The sequence below is a fragment of the Anomalospiza imberbis genome, chromosome 1 (assembly GCF_031753505.1).
Source record: "Anomalospiza imberbis isolate Cuckoo-Finch-1a 21T00152 chromosome 1, ASM3175350v1, whole genome shotgun sequence".
In the NCBI taxonomy this organism is placed as follows: Eukaryota; Metazoa; Chordata; class Aves; order Passeriformes; family Viduidae; genus Anomalospiza; species Anomalospiza imberbis.
The window spans coordinates 120,536,671-120,546,478 of NC_089681.1; positions in this window are offsets into that span (position 1 = coordinate 120,536,671).

The following is a 9,808-nucleotide window of genomic DNA, read 5'->3' on the forward strand; positions in this document are numbered from 1 at the left end:
CACAGGGTGTTTTTATGTTGCAAGACCTGCTGGAGTAGTGTTGGAAGACTGACATAGGAAGGAGGAGCCAAATTTGTAATGGTTCCTTTCATGCTTTTCCTGTGGGAAATCAGTGGGACTGCACCAGATTTTGGTGCATTTGAGGTGTGGATGAGCAAGGGAGTAAGTCAGAAAATTAAATTATTTGCAACATAGGTGCCCCCAGCTTTGTGTTGCTGGGTCTTTCCATGCCTTGGGATCCTGGAATTGAAGGAAAGCGCTGTGTAAATGGAACAAATAAAAGAGATGAGGGCAGCAGGACTGCAAGGAATCTAGAGAGGTAACTTGCTCTGCACACTGCTGAGAGGCCCCAGGGCTGCCTGTGGCTGTCTGCTTTGCACACCTGATCCATTCATCTCTCTAGGCTCAAATTGAGTGAGAGCAGCCCTGCTGCCCCCCTCCCTGTCAGACCCACAGGTGCTGCTGCACAACCCAGAGAAAGAAGTCCATGTTTACGGGAAGTCCTTTTCCCTCCCTTTCCTTTCCCTTTTAAGGCTCCTGGCAAAGCTGTGCGATTCTTATCTGGGCTCTGCAGAGCCTTGAAGTGAGGTCATTCAGGAAGTTTAATTAATCCTGTACAATTGTCACTACATCCTTGGCTGCACATTGTACTAGGGCCCAGCCCACCACCACAATGCCTCTTACGACAGCTGAACATCTGTTTAAAAACTAGTTGCCAAGAAGTAGTACTTGCTAAGCCTCATTTTCCCTCTGGCTGTATGTATTCAGCTCATCACAATATTGTATAACAACATTAAGAGAAAAAACAGAATTTCCCCTTGCTCTAGGGATCAACCAGTAAAGCAAGCTAAAATTATCTGGGAAAGGCTGGTTCTGAAATAGCACTGGCAAAGAAATGGGCTGGTTTATGTGCATCCTGCTCATATTTATTTCCCAGGCTGGCACCCTCCAGGGCACTGGGCTGTGAAGTGATACTGCAGAACATGGGATTTGTTGGGATGCTGAGATGGATTCACCAGGGGGTTCAGTCCCTGGTCACTGCTACTCCCCTCAGAATTGGGACCTTGCATGGCCCCAAGGCTGTGCTCCTTTCCACTCTTTACCCTCTGACTGCATAGAAAGTCAATATGTTTCTTCTTGTCCTGAGGATGGAGAAGTGTTGCAGACACAGAAGTACTCTTGGTTCTTCCCAGCCTCCCAGGACAGCCTTTAAAAATTACTCTGGAAGAAAAGGAGAGACTGATAATGAAGAGGTGAAATTGCGAGTCTTTTGCAGGGAGGAAAAGAATGATAGGTGCTGGGCGAGAGGGGAGCAGGGGTTGCAGGAACCAACAGAACTATGGGGCAAGCAATACCAAATACCATAGTGCAGAGTAAAGGTAAAGGGACATGTAGAAGGTGCTGTGACAGAATGTTCTTTTTTCTGACAGAAGAATATTCTTGGTGCCATATAATCTTTTACCTTTATTTGCTCCTGTCCCCCTTGACTCCCTGCAAAATTCTTAGTGGTGCAAGAATATAAGAAAGCCTAGGATAAAATCCTACAAGGAGTTATTTGTGATGGTAGGGAAGTATTAGGGCCTGTAATTTTGCAGCTCATATTTCAAGGAGAAGCAAAACTCTTCCCTGCTCCTGCAGGCAGAAGACCTAATGTGCCCCAGAGCTCCTCACATAGGATAACTGCTCCTGTCCAAGAAAGGTGGAAGTGGGGCTGGTGTGGCCCCTGACTGGCACAGCTGTGGATTGCTGAGGAGTGATTTGACAGGAAGATGGTCTAATTTGGCATCTCTGATGAATAATGGATGGGAAAAGTTAGTGTAGTAAAATAGACTTTGAGTCTTTGGAGGTAATAATCCATGCTTCCAATTTCCCAAATGGTCTTGCCTTTTGCTTCAGTAATGAAATCTATTTTTCATAGTTTGGCCTTTTGGAGCTACCTGACTTGTTTCACTCTTTGCATTTGTTAAAAAAAATTAAATTGCTTTCTCTGAGGTTTTGCAGAGTGATTGTGCCATTGAATGGGCAGAAAGTTGTACTTACATGCAGGCACATCCTTCAGGGTTGTTCATTCTGGGATATTCATATTTAGCTCCATACACAGACCATCTTTTATTCTATAGTAATAATACTAGCCTACCTTGAGATAAGTTGTTCTTTCTTTGATACCATATTGTCTTTTCTTAGACTTATTGAAGAATAAAATTCAAAATTAGCAACATACACTAATTAATTTAATATTAATTATGAACTATAAATACAGTTAAGATCTAAGCAGTAAACAGTTGACACAGACTACAGCATATAAAGGTATCTTCTATAATTATGATCAGATAATACTTACATAATAGTATGTATCTATAATTGTTTCTGTTATCTCCAGAGAACTGAGGTCTGTACTGGCTTCATGCACAGAGAGATGCATTGTCTGAACATTGGGGAGTTGAGCTTTCCAAATCCTGTCTGTGTGCAGGTATTAAATGGCTTAGGTGGTGTCCTTCGTGGTTGAATTGCTGGTCTCACCACAGCACAGAGGTGTAAGTTTGTGGCCAGGGGCCACTGCTGGTGATAGTGTTTTTCTGGCAGGACGTGTGTGTCTGTTCCCTCCCTCACATCATCTCTCTGGCGAGCAAACCCAAACCCCATTATCCTTTTAGGGATACCTCACTTGTTCTGGACTCTAGACATCTTGCTTTATAGGTATACTGGAGGAATTTGCACTCAGCTTTTAGTCTAAGGGATGTGTGAAGGCCAACTTAAAGGAGGGTATAAATACTAAGGAGGACTAGAGGTGATGTTTTCCTAGGAGGGATGTTTTATTGATAGCTTTCTAGCCAGTATTTTCCTTCCTCAACACAATCCTCTCAAGCACACTTACAGGACTGCATGAGTTGCATTTTAGGGTGTTTATCTGTCTTGCCTTTTGACAGTGGCACAGATGTGTCTAGCTCTGGTTTTTTCTGCAGAGCTCTTGGGAGCTAGTGTAGTCTGGGTATGCATCTGTCACAGTGTAATAACTCCCCTGTTGTCCATACCACTGATCTGTAGTACTTCCTATGTTTTGTGTGTCTCAGAATTGCCTGTGCTTGCTTACCTCTGAGTAGATGGTACTGCTCTGTGGCTTGAGTGGAATTGCAGGCAAGGGAGACCTGCTTTCTGTAGGTGTTATATACCTCCTGTTTGTATAAGAAAAAGGTTTTCTCTGCTTTGGGGTAGAATTTAAGGTCAGGAGGAGATGGCTGATGCTAAAAGCAGCATTTTTAAAGGCCAGAGCCTGTACTGATCTGATATCCTGACTTTATTCAGATTCCATAGTTGAAGCCAAAGGGGATCGTACTGGCACAGTCAAATATAGAACATACCCTGCTACCCCTGAAATAAATGACAGCTTACACTGATATACCCTATATCATATTTCTTCAATGTGCTTACAAGACATTAACTAATTAACCTGATAGTACTTTTATTTAATGAGGTCTGAGTACCAGCATGCTCACAGAAGTCTATTCTCTGAGCACTGCTCTCTGAAGAGCACACCTTTTGGTTTAAGTGCCACACACAATAGTATTTTATTGATTACTCTGTTTTTCTCCTACAGTGCTGTAGGGATTTTGTGTAGCAATAGGCTGGAGAATCTTGCATTGTGTTAGGTGCCATGATGCAGTTTCCTAGTGCTTGTAATTTCATTTAAATGGTGTTTAAAAGTCCATGAATTCTCACAAAAATGGGAGAAAGAAGTAACTAAGAAAACCATCAGTCTTAGGCAAAGATATCATGTCTCCTGTCTTAGGCTCGCTTTGCTGCAGTGTGTTGTATATTTTACCATAGTGGCTTGGCAATTTGAAATACAGCTGGATTTAAATGAGCTTTGGCTCCCTGTTAATCATTTGTCCTTCATGGACACTGCCTAGGCCTGTGAGGTTTGTTCCTCTCTCCACCCAAGAGCCCTTGTCTGACACTGAAAGCATCTCCCCGAGGCTGCCTGCTGTATTTTGGGGCTCAGCAACCTTATTACCCTGCTGATTGCCTGTGTCTCAACAACCCTTGGCCCTGACAAGCACCATGCAGCTGGGTGTGTGTGGGGGAAGGGTTGCAGCCCATGGTGGGTGCCTGCTGGCATCTGTCTGACCTCTGGGCCAGCTTCACATCCTGCTCCAGACCCTGGTTTCGCAGCTGGTTGAGGGTCAGTCGTGCCACACACGGCAGGAAGAACGGTTCATCCGTTTCTGCAGATTGCTCAGAGTCACGTTTTTATCTGTGCATGCAGAGCTGTGGTTATCAGCTGTTGCCTCCAAATAACCTGGGAACAAGACAGATTAGAGGCTTCCACCAGACGAATGAAATTGTGCATCAGCTGGCTTGGGATTCTGCTCATTGAACAGCTGAGGTTTGGTTTATGTGGCTGCAGTGCCACTGGCACACCTCCTGACTCGTGGTTACTAAAGACCACTGAGCTGCTAAGCTTTTTAAAGGCTTTATAGATGTGCAATGTGGGGAAAATTGATTAAAATACATTTCTGGATATAAGTGGCATTGCATACTCTGCATATTTTCTAATCATAGTTCGTCCTTATTTCTCCTAAACTCTCGTATCATGAATTCTCTAGCAGATATCTTTCTGGTATAGCAAACGAACTGTCAGGCACACAGTTTTGTTTTGGCTTCAACTGTTATATTTTTATATGGTGGTTTTTAGTGTTTGTTACAAGTGCCTTAACACTATTTTTTCCTGCTTTCTCTCCCTAATCTCACCTCCCTTTTATTGCTTTATGCTGAATTTGTATTGGATAAAGGTGGCTGGTTAACAGTCACATAAATCAGAAATTTCTGCTAATCTGTATCATATGTACAGTCCCTGAATTCTTCCACTGCTATCAGGTTCTCCAAACAGTCCTTTCTATGTTCTCAAGGCTATAACTCAAAGGAGAGACTACTTTTCTAACTCAAAATAGAAAAAGGGATTTCTGTCCATCTCTCTCTTGTCTGAATGTCCAGTTTGGGTTGTGTGTGACAGGAGTGAATCCAAGGGCTGAAGATGCCCATGCTGGAGCCCCTGCACCTCCACTGTAAGCAATTTGCCCCTTTACTCTGAAGCAGGGTTAATCTGATTCTGCAGGTGAATGCCCCAAATCATTCATTTGGGCTTTTGCATTCCCAGCAAAGTTTAAAGTGGATTTTTCTCTTTGCACACCGGAATCACAGCACCTGGTTAAGTTTTCTCTGAGAGCAACCTAGTCCATGACCACCAAATTGCCTTGCAAACACCACCAAAATGCAAAGATGAGCATGGGATTGTGTGGCTGCTCTGTATGAGTACAGCTTGAAGAAAACATGTACAGACCCCACCAAGGGAGCCAAAATGATACTGGGCTTATGCTAGATACAAGGAACAGGTTTTGTCAGGCAGAAGATGAAGCTGGCCTGCAATCACCAATCCCTTTTGTGTTGGAGTGACAGTCACATCTCCCAGCTAGCCAGGCTGCCACTGACCTTCTTGTAAAGGCATATTTATTGAGTGTGGAGTTTATATGTTAAGAAATATGGGATTTCCAAATGAATATTTAAAAAGAAGCTCCAGGAACAAGAAGAAACACTAAGCTGGCTTTTTGTATGTACTGGCCTGAGCTGCTTAGCAGAAACACAGCAGCCCCTCATCCACAGGAGGCTGTGGCTCCTTCATCAACTCTGTGTTGAAGTCTTAAGCCAGCCCCGGTGTTACACTCAGTGACGGAGACCTGACCTGCCTTGGGAAGGAAATAATCCCAGTCTGCTCTGCCCTTGTCCGGTTTGGAGCCAAAGATGTCGCTTCACCACAAAAGCAAAGAGGAAGGAGGAATGACCTCACCCAGCTACAGCAGAGAGCACAAAGGGGATGAAACCATTGGGGATAAGTTCAGCTGCTCTAGGAAATTCCCTTCCCCGGCCTTTCTGAAGGCATCATCAGTATTTCCAACCAACCAAGCAATCTTCTGTCTGATGCTTCCTATCCATGTTCACTGCCCCCCCCCCCCCCTCCCCCTGCCCCCCATCTGGCCCAGTCCCCAGACTCCCAGTGCAGCTTCCCTTGGCAGTGGGACACCCGGGCCTGTGCAGTGTACCTCCCGGGCTCTGGCCCCACTGTTTCATATCCTGGCACTGGCCACCTTTGCTGCCTGTTCCTGTATATGACAGAATTTGCACCTGCTGGTGTTCTGCCCCCGTACAGCTCAGAGTCTCTCCTTTGGTAGCAATTTTGGATATAGAATCAAATAATAGCTTAGGTTGGGAAAAAACTCTAAGATCATTGTCTCCAACCATTAACTCAACACAGCTAAGTTTACCACTAACCCACGTCACTAAGTGCCACATCTACACATCTCTTAAATAGCTCCAGGGAATGAGGACTCCACCACTTCCCCTGGGCAGGCTGCTCCAATGCTTAACAACCATTTCCATGAGAGAAGGTTTTCCTGGTATTGAATATAAACCTCCTGTGGTTTAAAAGCTTGAGGTGATTTCCTCTTGTCCTGTTACTTGTTGCCTGGAAGAAGAGTCCAACTCCCACCCCAGCACAACCTTCTTTGGGATAGAGAGCCTCCCTGAGGTCTCCCTGAGCCACCTTTGCTCCAAGCTAAACAATCCTAGCTCCATCAGTTGCTCCCCACGAGATCTGTGCTCTAGACCATTCACCATTTTTATGGTCTTTGTTGGACATGAAATCCATCGCCTCTATATCATAGCCATGCATTAAAACAAAAAATTAAATAAATTGCAATGGGTCCTACCTCTTCATCTAGGCTGCCTCCATACTTGCTCTGGGCAAGCAGATCCTAATTTTCATTCACTGGTGAATCATCCCCCACTGATGAAGCTTTTGTCCTTCCTGGAAGTCCCTTTGGTGTGTGTTCAGGTGACTGAGTCTTGCTCAAGAGTCTGTCCTGCTGTATTTCACTGGAAGGTGAACACTGTCTTGGGGAAGGGCTGGTATAAAAAAGTTTGTATCCCACAGACACTACTGGAGATAAGACAATTCCCAAAGTATCCAGACGCTCTGTCCTTTTTTTTTTTTAAGTAAGTAATGAATGAAAGCTAGCCTTATACATTTCAACTTTTAAGAAATTCTAATTTCCTTAGATGTAGGCAAAAAATAAAGCTTTTTTTGACAAAAGTATCAGAATTATTATTTCTACTTCCAAATGAATTAAAACAACTAATATGTGAGCTACAGAGAAGTGTATGTGCTGTAGCTGTGAAGGAGTGCATCCCTTTGGATATTTGCTGACTCTTTTATACCCATGGAAACGCTTGGTCCTTGATTGTGTTAACCTCCCAGGGCATGTGAATGTTGGCAGGCTCTTGAGTGTGTAAATATCTGGAAAAGAGTTCCATTTTAACTGGGGAAACTAAGAGTAGGAACTGAAACTACCTTTTTTCCTCTCCTACAATAGGGAAAAAGGTTTGGGTTCTATGTTTGAACTAATTAGCTTAGCTAAATAGAGACTTGTTTTGGTATATCCTGCTTGTGCATTAGGCCTGTGATGGGAATAAGAGCAGAGACCCCAGAGAGCATAAAGATTCATCAACTACATTTATATTGTCTCAATTGGTTTTCCTTTAGCATATGGCATGAAAAAAGGTATGACAGCAAAAGAATGATGAAGAAATATGGTCTGTATTGCAAGACTCAGCAGTCATTTGCAAATGCAGTTACTAAATCTTTGGTTGCAACAGAGTTTGGCTCTGGTAAACACTAAAATAAATTCAGGTACAGCTTCCAAGGTATTCTTTATACGGTGAGATCAACCAACATGTCTGGCAAGGTTACAGCTATTTTTTTCCCCTGCCTTCCTTCATCCCTTCCTTACTGCAGAGGAAAATTCTTTTTGAAGTTTTTGGACATGGTGCTTCAAAGGAAAATTATAACCTTAAACATACAGTTCCTACAACTTGAATATCCCCGTGTCTTCTCAAGGTGATGAATTCTAATTCCTTCATCATGAAGAAGATGAAAAAAATGAACTGTCAGTCTCATCAGCTTTTTTAGAGGAGTGATGAGATAAATTGCAGAGTTAAGCAGCAAAATGTTGGAGTAAAAACACATTTATTACATTTTTGAAATCAATGCATATTACTGAAAAGCTCAGCAATAGGCAACTTGCTTTGAACAGAGCAGTTTGCTGATAGATTTCTTAAACTACCAAACAAGAATTAATATGAGAATATGCACATGTCAAATAGGTATCTCTGAAGAAAGAAATTGGTAAAGTTTGTCCTCAAATATCACAACAAAAAAACCCTGTATTTTCCCAAACACTGATCTGGACACTGAGTGGTTCTGTGGCTTCATCCTCTTCTAAGAGGTGGTGAAGTTAAAAGTAATATTGCACTGTGTTCATTCTTCAGCCAAGTAGTTACAAAAACATTTGGAGAATAAAAATCCTTTTCTAAGATAAGCCTTTCAAGAAGGGCTTCTGTGACTGCTGCTTCCATCTTTTGATTTTCATTGCAACTTTGCCATTTAGATTGTATCAAAAGGTGAAATTTTTTATGGCCTTTCTCCTCTCCACTTATACCTCTCTTTCACCTCATGTAACTGTTAGGTAAGAATAGATATATTGGACATCAGAAAGCTTATATTTTGCTTCCAATTTCACTAAATCTTAGGCTTAATTATGTTGAAAATTCACAGAACCTCTAGAGATCTCTTGGGCTCCAGTCTCTATGATTACAATTTGCATGAAGGTAAAATCACATGGGAAGTACTCAAGAAAATGAGGTATTTTCTTCCCCATAGAAAATACCTTCCTCTGACAGCTGCAGAATCCTTGATTAGTCTTTGTCTTTCACATCTATTTTAGGGATGTTATCTGTGCCTGGGTGGTATCTTTGTAGCAGGCTCCAGTGAGTAATTTATTTCCTAGTGACTGACAAAGAGGAAGGATTATATCAGGACACTGATTGCTGAACTGTCCTGATTGCTTCATTCCTGGCACTTTGGAGAGAGCTGGGAGAGGAAGCCTGGGGACTGCTAGCCTCAGGATTGACACTCTCTAGACACTCTCTAAACACACTGAAAAGGACGGGGGGAGAGAGAGATTTTTTTTTTTTTTTTTGCAACACATTAGGGAAATGGACAGTTCCCCTGGCAACAAACTGCTGCTGAAGTCGAGTTTGCATCATCTGAAGGGTCTGTGTCCTTGAGACCAGGAGTCCAGAATGTGCTCCCACCTGTGTCCTCAGATCAAATGGTGCTAGAGAAAGGCGTGGGGGTCATGCAAAGCAGAAACATCCTTTACAGGTTTTGCTCTTGGGCCAACCATATCCATACCTATTTTTTGCCAGCTGGATGACTGTGGGCATGGTATTCTAACTCAGGAGACCACAGTGGAAGGTTCAGGTTTCAGTCACCCCTGTGGTGCTTCAACCTGGAGGTGCTCAGCACTACGGAGCCTCTGGGTGCTGCCAAACTCCTCTGGAGGCCTCAGTGTGCCCACTTCCCAGGGAAAGGCTGTAGACTGTGTGGGAGGCATGGCTGGAGCCCTGCTGCAGTGCTCTGGTGGGCAGAGGGGATGTTTTGTGAGGTTTCTGTGTGCCACACAAGCTGTGAGCAATGAAGGATCAGAGCTTCTCTGTTTATTATCATTGTGGGTCAGTGCATGGGGCTTTTCTGCCATCTGCTGAAGGTGGGAATCTCTACTGTGCTCATATGCTGATGGTGTAAAATCTGGCTACTCATGTAGACCTGAGTTTCTCCTCAGCATGTGTGTCTGGAAAAAAAGAACCAGTCATACACCAATTTTGTCCTATACTTCTATGTAAGCTAATGATACTA